This window comes from Cyprinus carpio, chromosome B4 (assembly GCF_018340385.1).
Source record: "Cyprinus carpio isolate SPL01 chromosome B4, ASM1834038v1, whole genome shotgun sequence".
Taxonomy (NCBI): domain Eukaryota; kingdom Metazoa; phylum Chordata; class Actinopteri; order Cypriniformes; family Cyprinidae; genus Cyprinus; species Cyprinus carpio.
The window spans coordinates 14,315,264-14,327,783 of record NC_056600.1 but is presented as its reverse complement, the minus strand read 5'-3'; the positions used below and the strand labels follow the sequence as shown (position 1 = coordinate 14,327,783).

The window sequence follows — 12,520 nt, the reverse complement described above, 5'->3', positions numbered from 1 at the left end:
CCAATTTTAAAACTATCTTCCCTCCTAGAGCTTTCAAGCTAGACCACCAAACTCGGGTCAGACCTTCAAGCCTGTGTCTGGACTCGGGTTTTCTATATCTTTTCTAACTATCCGGCTTATGTTTTTCGTAAACCAGACTACCAAAACCACCTTAAATCCCATAGACTTTAATGCGAGGGGTGCAAACTTTTACAAAATAAGACTTAATATGTATTTAAGTTGTCTACTACCATAGCAAACCTTAAAAACTCTCTTACTGAGAATACAGCTCAAACCAGGCCTAAGCTGATCATTGCTTTGGCTTATCTCCAATCTTGGTTTTTAAGTGGGTTTGGCCCTGTCCGCTGGCTTAGCTGGGGTTTTAGCTGGTTTTTAACAATCACTGGGTTAAGCTGGTTTTTGGCCGATTACATAGAAACATGCTGAACAAACATGCAAGTTGACTCACTATCAGACTAGAAACCATACTTCTAACATGGTTTAAAGTGGTTTTGGCCACTGTCACCATGGCCTTCGTATGAACCTGTGGTCTTATACGGATTCGCATAGAAACATGCTACACAACATGCTGGTTTTAGGCTGGTCAGACTAGGTACAACTTCTAAAATGGTTTAAAGTTGGTTTTGGCACTGTTCACGCTGGCCTTACCTGGTCTTAGCTGGTTCTTTACTGAATCAACGGTTTTAGGGTTTATTCTAGAAAGAAAAATGAAAACAACAGTAGTTACCAATCAGGATAGAAACATGCTTTTAACCTGGGTTTGTAAAGTGGTTTTGGCCCCTGTCACGCTTGGCCTTAGGTGGTCTTAGCTGTTTTATAAGAGCTGTTTTCCGTTAACTGAATCAACTGGTTTTAGCTGGATTAGAATCGAAAAATGTTTAACAAAAGTGCTAGTACGGTTGCTTATCATACTAGAAACTATACTTCTACCATGGTTTTTAAAGTGGTTTTGTCCACTGTCACGCTGGCCTTAGCTGGGTCTTAGCTGGTTTTAGCTGGTTTTTCTTTCTTACTGATCAACTGGTTTTAGCTAGATTATCATAGAATAGACTCATGTTAAACAAACATGTTGTAGTACTTGGATAAGTCAGGTTAGGAAACATGCTTTTCTAACATGCTTTTAACTGGGTTTTAAAGTATTTTGGCCACTGTCACACGCTGTTCTTAGCTTGGTCTTAGCTGGTTTTAGCGGTTTGTCTTTACTGAATTCAACTGGTTTTATAGCTAGATTATCATAGAAACATGCTAGCGACATGCTAGTCCCTTGCTAATCAGCTAGAAACATGCTTAGCCGACATGCTAGTCAATCACTAATGGCATAGCTAAAAACATGCTAGTCACTGCTGCTAATCCATGCTAAAAACATGCTAGCGAGACATACTAGTCCCACTTCACGCCTAATCATGCTAAGAAACATGCTAGAGACACAGCTAAGCTCAATTGCTAATCATGCTAGAAAACAATGCGTAGCGACGTGCTAGTCACGTCGCTTAATCATGATAAAAACATGCTAAGTCACATGCTAGTCATTTGCTACCTCCATGCTAGAAACATGCTAGCGACTGCTATTAACTTGCTACATCATTCTATAAACATGCTACTGACATGCTAGTCAAAAATCGGTCAATCAGTTAAAACATGCTCGTACATTTGCTGAATCATGCAACAACATTGCTAGCGACATGCTAGTGTCAATCGCTAATCCTGCTAAAAACTTGCTAGTGACATGCTAAGTCACGCTCGCTAATCATAGACTATAAACATGGCTAGCGGACATTGCCTATTTAACTCGCTAATCATGCTAGAAACATGATGCGACATGCTAGTAACTTGCTAATCATGCAAGTGAAATGCTAGTCACATGCTATCTGCGAGAACACCGGCTAGCGACATATATATTACTTGCTAATCATGCTTTTAAAAAACATTCTTGTCACTTGCTAATCATGCTAGAAACTATGCCTAGCGACATTCTCGTCACTCACTAATCTAATAGCTACAAACCATGCTTAGGTGAAATGCTAGTCACTTGCTAATCATGCTAAACAGCACCATGCCTAGAACACGCTGTAGGAGCTCTGCTATCCACTTGATAATCATGCTAGAACATGCTAGCTGAGAATTCCTAGTCAATCTCTAATCCTGCTAAAAACATGCTAGTCTCTTGCTAATCATGCTAAAAACATGGCGTTAGCGACATGCTAGTCACTTCCTAATCAGCTAGAAACCATGCTAGCGACTTATGGGGGGGGGGGGCTTTCAAAAACATCACTAGCTAATCATGCGAAAGACATGCTAGTGACACAGTGATAGTCACTTGTTAATCATGCTAGAAACATGCTAAGCGACATGCTAGTCACTTGCTAATCATTGCTTAAAAACATGCCTAGTGACATGCCTAGTCACTGTTTAATCATGCTAGAAGAAACATGCTAAAGCGGACATTCTAGTCACTTGCTAAGCAGGCTAAAAACTCGCTACTTAACAGGCTAGTCACCTCACTAATCATGCTAAAAAACATTGCTTGTGACATGCTAGTCACTTGCTAATCATGCTAGAAACATGCTAGCGACATGCTAGTCACTTGCTAATCATGCTAGTAGAAAACATTGCTCGCGACATGCTAGTCACAAGTCGATAATCCTGGCTAAAAACATGCTAGTCCCTTGCTAATCATGCTACAAACATGCTAGGGCCATGATAGATACACCTTTTTGCTTAATCATGTTAAGATACATGCTAGTCACTTGCTATTTATGCTAGCAACATGCGAGCACAAACTGGGCTAATCATGCTAATGACAGTTAGGTCACTTGCTTTTTAATGCTAGCAATATGTTAATCACTGTCTTTTTTAATACCAGTTTCAAAATTTTCAATCTTTTTAAACTTTTTAAACTTTTTTCAAACTTTTAAACATGGTAAGCTAAGTACCTTGGAATACCAGCAACATGGTATTATTACCACTGGATACAATCACTGTACCTCAGCATTCTTTGCCTATCTTGTGCTGTGGGTACTGTATATATCCATCGACACTGTCACTTCCATGTGCCACATTTAGCAGCGCTCGTTCTCCGTTTCCCGTTACGCTCAGTTGTAGGCAGATCTCAGGAGCGTACGGTGCTGAAACCGAGGCTGTAACGTCATGCTCGACTCTAAACCTCACCCACCCTCCCAGAGGCGAGCAGCTCTTTCACAGGCACAGGCGCAGACGGACTGACTGACTTGCTGGAGCTGTAGCGGATTGCTGTAAGTATCGCATTTGCGCGAGATTCTGTGGCATTACAGTCGCAACGGCGCGTGTATTTCGCGGGCACTGTGAGGGGATTATGATGTCACAGTTAGAATGATACATTGTAGCGGCTGAACGGCGGAATGTTACGATGTTGCAAAGCAGACCGGCACAAGGGTTTGCGGAAGAGCAGCTCAGATGTCTAGAATATGGCGGAGCTGGAGTGAAACAATTCAACTCCTTAGATTGACCAGACTCGGTTTAGTGGTGAAAATGATCGCTGGGAACTTTGTGTAGAGGCGCGCGAGGTTGGCGCTGTTCTGTCGCGTAAAGAATGGCGTTTTTTTGTTGTCTCATGCCCACGGCACTGTGGAAGTTATAGCGGAAATGGAAAAGTTGTACGAATGAGTAGTTTAACGAAGCACAGATTATCGGCTTATGACCGTCAGAGCTGCATATTTCGACACGGTTTACGTAAAGAGATGGATAAGGAGTGTCAGGCATTGTGATAGAAGGCACATTTAGCGCTTCTAACGCAGTCTTTCCTTCTAGATTTGACTGATTGCCGGCCCCGCCTAGTTCTGTTCTGTTCCTCAGTCGAGGGAGATGACTAGTTCATTCAAGAAGAATTGGAGAAAATGAGACTCGGTTTTCTTTCACGGTGGAGTGACTGTCAGCTCACGTAGGAATACTTTGCTCTCCTGCTTTTCAGGGTTACGAAAATTTTATATATATCATATATATCATGTTAACTCATGTTGCAATCCACTTCATAGACATCACAGGTCCTAGTTGGATGTGACATTTTGAATATTGTCCTCTGTGAAGGGATGTGTGGCTGAAGTCTTTCAAAGAGGTTGTTGAAGATCCTGTTGCTTCTCCATGCATTTTTAATGGCTTGATCTTTAATGATGAGGCTCTTGTCAAATTATAACAGCCTTTCTCAAAAGGTGTCTTTACACAGCCTACTCTGAGGTAGCTTTATGTCTGCTATAAAGTCTGTGTAGAAATGCCATGTCACATAAATAACTACTAAAATATGCCAGATTCCCCCTTAAGCACATAGTATCTGCATTTGCTGCAGCTTTGCTTCTGTAGGAATGAAATGCAGCATCGGTGCAGCCTTAAGGTGCGGTCACTTTTACCATTTGTCTGCAGTTTTTATGGACGAAAGCTAGTCGTTTCAATGGGAATTCTCACGATTGGGAGTCTTGTGTGATGGGGGAAGTTGGTCACACAAATGGGCCACACTCACCAACAGAAAACTGCTTGGTTTGACAGACTTTAATCTGAGATCCGCTTCATAAATGGCTATGCTATTGATGAAGCCTGTGAAATTTTGCTGAAAAACTAGCCAATGTGACTGCACATTTAAGCATACATTATGAATGAACATTTCCATAGTTTATATTTGTAATTTCACATTATATTTCTATATTCAGAATTTCCTAGCATTATTTTAACCTTTGCATTATTTTAATTTACTCCACTGTGTAAAGACACCTTTTTTTATGGAATACATGGAGCTTCTGTGGCACCTTTCCACTGTAAAATGGTTCAAAACTCCATTTAGGCTTTGTGGATTTTGTATAGGTTTATGTTTGCTGCAATATTTATGACAGCTTGTGCAACCACCAATCGAGCGAACACTGTTTCCTGTTTTTGAGGGGGTCTTGAGCAAACACTTGTCATTCCCAATCACAGAAAAGTAGGCAGCAATATATCTGTCACTGCCAAAGGCAGATAAGTGTAAGTACAAGCTTACATTTCCTGTGTCAAAACTCTTTTGTCAGTTCACTAACTTCGTGTAAAATATGAGTTAATGCAGTCCTAGCTTTGTTTTTGCATCTTTTTTGTTTCCTGTTTACCTGTGTCATCAAGTTTGAGATAAAAAAAATGTGCAATTTACACATGTGTACGTACATGTCCAAATTCTCAAATTGAGAAGCCAAGCTTGTTACCATACCAGTGCTTAGCACAGATCTTTTTTGGAGTGTTGGGTCAGGACGACCTCACCCTAGTAGAGTCTGACCCCGATCCTGTCCCTCCTAGAGCAAGAGGAAGGAAATCCCTGTGATAATGTGTCCTCTTGGGCACAGAGGAATGCCGGTCTGTAGGCTCTGTTGAAAAGAACAAAATGAAGAGATGTGGACTTCTTTTCAAAGAAGACCGTCCACCGTTTGAACACTCTTTAAAGATCTGGGTTGGGTCCTGGAAAAAGTGTCTGTATTTAGAGCCACGTCTGCTATGATGTGTCGATTTCAGGTATCGCTTTCGTGTAGTTCCTAGTTGTTTTGTATAATTATAGTCGCAATTGTTGCGGTTGACAGTGTGGTTCTAGCTTTGAGCTGTATCAGAACTTCCCAGCAGCATTCTTGTGGGAGTCAAACTGTATGCAAACAAACACAGGGTCTGTCAGCGAAGCAAATATCTCTTTGACTTTGTAAATGGCAGTTCTAATACAGCTGTCGGGACTGATTCCTCTGGAGGGCTGTGTCTGAGTAACCAACCTGCTAGTCTGAATTGCGCTCGGTATTCTTCTAGTGTCACTATATTATAGGTCTGTAACTGATGTGTGTGTGTGTATGTATGTGTATGTATATATATATATATAATATGGTTGATTGTGGGTTATTCAATTTCAGAACCTTAAACTTTACCTCTTGAGCCCCTGCTATTGAATATTAAGTATTGAGAACAGCTATGACATTAGTAAGCGCTGTGGTTTCCCACCAAGGCTTTGACATTTGACTAGGAAACGGAATAACGTTTTGAAGCCAGTGGGTAATGAGATGACAAAATATTAACTGCCAGCTGTTGGTAACTGTTTGAGACTTTTAGAGGAACCAAATAAGCAGAAAGGAAAGGAGATGCTCTGGAGAGGAAGAGCATGACAGTCCGGGGAAAAGAAGGCTGTTAGCGTCCCTCAGCAAGTTGGACCACTTCCTCTTTAGGCCAAAGGGCCTCGTGAAACCTGGTGGCCCCGTCACGCCTTCCTTCCTCCTTAAAAGTCATGTGATTGTGCGAGACTAAGTGAGTGTAAAGATAGCTGTGTGTTTGATACTGTAACTATACTTTGTTTTTAGCAGAAATCAAGTGGATCTCAGTGTAAGAAATCAGAATTGGCTCTCAAGTTGTTTCCAAGGGTTACTGAGCTAATGTGGTGTAGCTCAGCTTGACGCTCACGTTTTCTAACGCTAATCCCAAAGCAATTCCTCCATCTATTCCCACACATAATTGTCCTCATTTAAGCATGTAAGCCATGACTGATGACTGTGGCAGCTATTTGTGACTTGCAAGATTGGGGCCTTTTTTGAGTCTATGATCCAGAAATAGACATTTGAATGATGCTTATAGTCATATTGAAATTCAGATATTTGTTAATGCTTTATATATGTACGCTGATGTTGAAAATGTTGTCAGTAATATGTTTTTTTTTTTTCTTGAAAGAAAATGCTGCCTTTATTCAACGAGGATGCACTGTATTGATAAAGTATCAATTTGTCTCTGAAGACAGTGAAGATTTCTATTTTTAAATAAATACTGTTCTTTATCAAAGAATCCTGACAAAAAAAAAATGCCACGATTTCCACAAGAATATTAAGCAGCACAATAATGTGACACTGAAGACTTGAGTAATGGCTTCTGAAAATCACAGGAAATTACATTTAAAAATATATTTAAATAGTAAAGATTTATTTTAAATTGTAATAGTCTCACAATAATACTGTTAAATAAATGCAGCAGTGTAAGAAACCTCTAATAAAAAATTACTGAAAACATATTACTGATCCCAAACAGGAGATATTTCTAATCAATATTGATAAAAAAAAAAGAAATCTAGATATTTTTCAGCCATATTAGATATTTTTTTATGTAGGTCTACATATTGTCTCTGAAATGGCTTAAGTCTCTATACGTTTCATGGCCAAACTGCCAAAATAAAATAAAATAAAAATCTGCTTTAAAGGAGTGTTTTTGAGCATTACATTTTGAGAAAAAAAAACTCACTGAACTGATTATCAAAATGTCTTATTTCTAAGTGCTTTATTTCAAGATTGATGCAAGGCCAGAAATAGCCTAAAAATAAATAGGCCTATAAATTGGAAAAAGCATAATGAAATAATACAGATGTTCACAATGTTAGTTTATTATGCACATAAATATTAGATCTACTACCCAGCCTTTATGATGAGGCTGAGATCTGATTTAGAAATGCACAATGAAATGGTTTGAGCAACAAGTTCATGAAGCGGCATTGCTCATTTGACTGCAGAGAATTATGTGTGTGTGTGTGTGTGTGTGTGTGTGTGTAAACACATCCCTGGGGTCTATATGCTGTAGTCAGTCAGACGTCAGATGCCCTGCCATGTGTTGACATTTGACACTAGAGGTTGGGCTGAGTTCTCATTGATCTCGTCTCCCGTTGCTCCTTTTCCTTCCATAATCTGCCTCCCGACTTGTTGTTTTCCAGTCTCTAAGCAGCTTACTGGTTCTAGCAATAGAAATCGTGCTCTTGCCTTAGTCTTAGTGACATTGTTTTGACAGGGGATGTTTGACACCCCTGCCCTTTGAGCCAGTCTTCATAATTGTTCTGGGCATCAGTTGCCTTGTAGTTTAGTGTAACTAGATCAGAAGTGGGGCTAAAATCGTACCTCAATGTAAATGCCAGGGCAGATGTTTTTGAGTTACATTTTAAAGGAATAGTTTGACACGTTAAGAATAGTTTTTTGACTTCATATTTGTTTGAATTTATTAGGAGATGCTTTGCAGAATGTTAATGCTGTTCTTTTGCATACAGTGAAAGTGAATGCTGACCAAAAATTGGTCAAACTCCAAAAATGAGAGAAAAGTAACATCACACCAGGCTGAATGTTGAATAAATATTGATTGTGTATATTCAAATTGCATAAATGAGATTTGAGAGCTATAAAGCTCACTAGTGTGTGGATCATAAAGGTCAAAAAGATTTTTTATTTGTATCTATGGTTCCATGAAGAACCTTTAACCATCCATGGAACATTTTGAACCCGCAAGTGGATTTTTTTTTAGAGTGGAACTGTTTACGTAACAGTTTTTTGGGGAACCAAAAATGGTTCTTCTATGGCACTGCTGCATAAACCCCCTTCTAAATCCTTTATTTTTAAAAGTGTATGAACTATTGTTCAGTATTTTCATTATTTGCTTTTTTTGTCATTTCTGAAGCTTGGTCACAGTTATCGTATGGAAAAGAGCAACATGAACATCCTGCCTAACATTCCTTTTTTTTCTGGTCAGTGAAAATAGCTTTTGGAATGACATGAGGGTGAGTAAATGGTGGCAGAATTTTCATTTTCTGTTTCTGCGAACAGAAATTGAGAGCACGCTGGTTGAGAGGATGTGAGAAAAAGAGCACTCTGGTAAATCATTTTAGACGCTTTCTCAGCAGAGCCCCCACCGATCGTTGCATCAGAAGGAAACGTCTGATTGTGAATCCGTGATTGCTACTCCATGTTTGTTTTCACTCATTCTCCTTGACAACCTGTAACCTAGGTGAGTTGATTGACTTGCAAATAACATGTTGGGCTTCAACACAGATTTTTGACAGGGCCAGTTAAATCTGCATCATTTACCAAAACAAAAAGCCTTTTCTATCTGTTACGTGGACCACTGAATCCCTAAATGTTCTTGATCTTCAACAATGTTGTCTCATTCATAAACATTGCTCATAATAAGCCTTTTGTGTATTAGGAAGTCTAAGTTCTGAACACAATCTAGATTTCTTTTGAACCGGTTGAAAACAATTAATGGCAAACAGTGAGCCAGACTGCTATGTCATTATACCTTTTATTTCAGACTGTCTCTGATGTAATGGCCTTGTGCTTGTTCCTAGAGATGATTACATGGTTTCCTCCAGATTTGAGTTAGAAAAAGAGCTGTGTAAAAAACACAACAAATACGGCGTTTGTTTTCAGCCCTGCTGTGGTGGTTTGTGTTTATTACAGACAAGAGACCAGTTTATGTAGTTATTACCACTAGATTGTGTTGCTTTGACACAGATTTACTGCAGGCTATGACTTTGTCATGCTAAATTCACCGGAGCTATGATAGCACGTCTGTAGCCAGATGCTAGCTGAGGTGCTAATAACTTTGCTGGCTGGTTATTGGCTCCATCCTGACTGCAACAGCACCTTTGGCTCTGAGTTTAGCCAAGTCTGGCGTATCTCTCACCTGTAGACTTATCTGCCACAACTCTACTGGGGTTCAATTTTGTATGGGGATGTTTCACTTCATGGCGGATATACATACATATATATAAAAATTAAATAAAAAAATGTTGAAAAATAGCATCTCAGAGTTGGTTACAAAATACTGGCTGATTAATCATTAGTACCCAGAAGTACAAAAATCATTGCTTTTTGCGGTGCACTTTTCTAGAAAGGCTGCGAGCTAGCCTAAAAGTTTAAACAGACATCAAAATACCCATTATGTTTGTGTGTTACGAATTACTGAGAGAAGTTACTCCTACTGGAAAACCTGCGAAAGCTTCAAGAGTTTGTTTTATTTATGGCACCGTAGTGAAGAGCTTTTGCTCAAAGGAACCCACTGCCGAGAAAAAGATAACATGGGCCGTATGATCGGCTGATGCGTTTCGTTTTGGTGCTTTTCTTCAGGGACATGGGAAACACTTTTGATGGAACCTGGCACACAAAGCCCAGCTTATAGGATTCCAAGGACCCCTTAATCACAGTGGATATGGACTGGTTTCTTAGCATTTATGGCAGTTTAGGGTGGCTTTACACATGAGGAGGAGACCAGAGCTAAGTCAGAGGTCAGGATTTGGGCCTACTGAGTTTATGGGGTTACAGGTTACTTTTCAGTCTCATTATAGTAATGGATTGTGGGAAATTTAAAATGTGATAAGGAAGGGGTTGAAGAATTCCCATGTTGATGGCTGGTTTAATAGAGTCTTCTTGGAGTTCTCAGCTCACTACAACCCTTTTAATAGAGTAAATTAAAGCATTCCGGTCACAGATACATGAGACCATTAGTGAAGTACTCGGAAGTTGCAGCATTTTTTTTTTTTTCCAGAAAAGCTATTGCTCACTTCACTTTTAAAAAGCAAGTAGAGAAAATCAAAATGCTAGGATATTGAGAAATGTTTTAGAAATTATAAGCAAGTTTAAACCAAAAAAATTGTTTAAAAAATACTTTCTTGTCACAAAGCTCTGAGATGCAGTGTAACATCCATAAACATTCAGTTGGAGTTTCTCATTCCCAAGTGGATTACAAAACTTTTTGTTTTATTTTTAAATACTTTTTTATAATTTACAGTTTAATACAAAAATATACATTTTAAATAAAATACATAAAATATGGAAAATGTATATTTAGGTAAAAGAAACTATTTTCTTATTTATTTTTTATTTTTTTTTTTTTTTTTTTTTAATAATAATGACTTTTATTTTTTATTTTTTTTTATTTTTTATTTAATATTCTATATATTGTGTATTATTTAATTTAATTATTATTTTCATATCTTTGTTTAGAAATTGTATATAATTGTGTGAAATGCACACTTGTTTGCGTTGGCAAGAAAAATTCCTTAATGTTGAGCCTTGGTTTCTTATAGCAAAATTACAGCAGCAGTTCTCATTAAAATGTGGCCTTGATTATAGATATCTTTGAAGCCATACACTTGTAGATTTGGTATTTGGTTAATCCAGTCTGCTGCTCTGATTTGTGGCTGTCAGCTCAGGCCAGTTGTTGTTTTGTGTGGCTCTCTAAATAGATGTCCTTAAACAGCTCTGTGGATTTGAAATTAATCCCAACATCTTCAGATAGACTCAGGGACTGTGTATAGCGCACTACTGTAGAGCTCTCATGTATCATCTGTGTGTCTGTGACCCATTCATGTGTATATGAGTCTCTCTGTTTGCACATTTGCACATCTTTTGAACGCCAATCTCTTTTATGTTTTAAGATGCTTTTTTTTTTTTTTGCTCCAATGATTATCGTGTTCATCTCTCCCGGGATGTGCGTATGCACTTACGTGTATTTGTATATGAGTATTCACCTATTTGTACAATGCTGCACGCCGCGTTTTACCTTCCGCTTGCCTCTCTTGTTGAAATAACAGTTGACTTTTCTACGGAGTGACATGTTCAGACTCCCTCTGATGAATCCCGTGGGAGAACCTGGTGCTTCTCTCCACACTCCTCAGAATAGCAAAGCTAACCACCCCTGCAGATCCCAGCAGTCTGTTCAGCTCTGAGAAAAGAAAGCCGCCAGGCACCAGTAGGCACGAGCAATCCCGGCAGGCCGACTGTCTTCCCTCTGCCGTCCTCCTAATTCCATTTGCACTGGAATTGACTGAATGACTTTGTTTGCTATAAACATAGTTTTTCTTAGCTTGATATATTCAAACAGAAAGCAATTCTAGTTTAATTATCCATCTTCCTGGGACCATAAATGTAATTGATTTGGACCTACATTTTGACCATAATTAGCTTAATGATTGCGGTTTATTACTGCACTTTTAAATGCAATAGCTGACACAACATTTGGGATTTCCCTCTGGGTGTGGATTTTTACTGATGTGTCAGGGCATAAAACCCATTATAACTAGGGGAACACTTGTATTTATATATATACATTGTTTTTGAAAAGTATTGACCATCATTTGACCAAAAAAAATCATAGCTGGCCACATGCAACAATGCTGTTTTAAAGTTGCCTACTATGGCTAGTGCAGACCTGCCTGTCTTTAAGTACTACTGGTGAATGTTAAATCAGCTAATTAATATCCATGAGTCAGGTTTATGAGTTCCATCCACTTTTCAGAATGCACCCGCAGCTGATGTGGATCCTTTCTTGGTTTGTTTTGAACGGTGTAATTTTTTTAGCCAATTAGTTTATTAATGACTCAACACTTTACTGAGTGTACTGTAGACAATACATTTCCAAATTAACCTGATTGATCGTTTCCTTTTACCTTCAGATTTTCTAGGCACAGATCTGTCTTGACCATGATGAGGTGTATTGCTACCAAGTATCAAGTGGAGTTCTGGAGCTCCTCCCTCAAACCAGACTCCAATTCTGATTGGTTGCTGGACACTAAATCATATCAGTATCTCATTATTAGTGGCACATAATTGATGAGGTTGTTTTTAGGAACTTCTTGAATATGCTTCTCCTCGTTTTTCTTTGTCAAAGCACCTAAAATAAACACTTTTTCCAGTTTATCACGTTTGATTTTTCAAAATTTCTCAAAGTTATTGAGAAAGATGTTTTGCTGCCAATATAT

The 12,520-nt window shown here is 38.7% G+C and overlaps 1 protein-coding gene across 1 annotated transcript in view; it reads left to right on the top strand.

Annotated features, from left to right (window-relative positions):
- The first annotated feature begins 3,107 nt into the window (after positions 1–3,107).
- Positions 3,108–12,520, top strand: part of rap1b (RAP1B, member of RAS oncogene family) — a 50,054-nt gene continuing 40,641 nt past the window's right edge. Inside the window, exon 1 of the mRNA XM_042722119.1 lies at positions 3,108–3,251. The gene's annotated coding sequence lies outside the window, so the exon portion shown is untranslated. The remainder of the gene's footprint in view (positions 3,252–12,520) is intronic.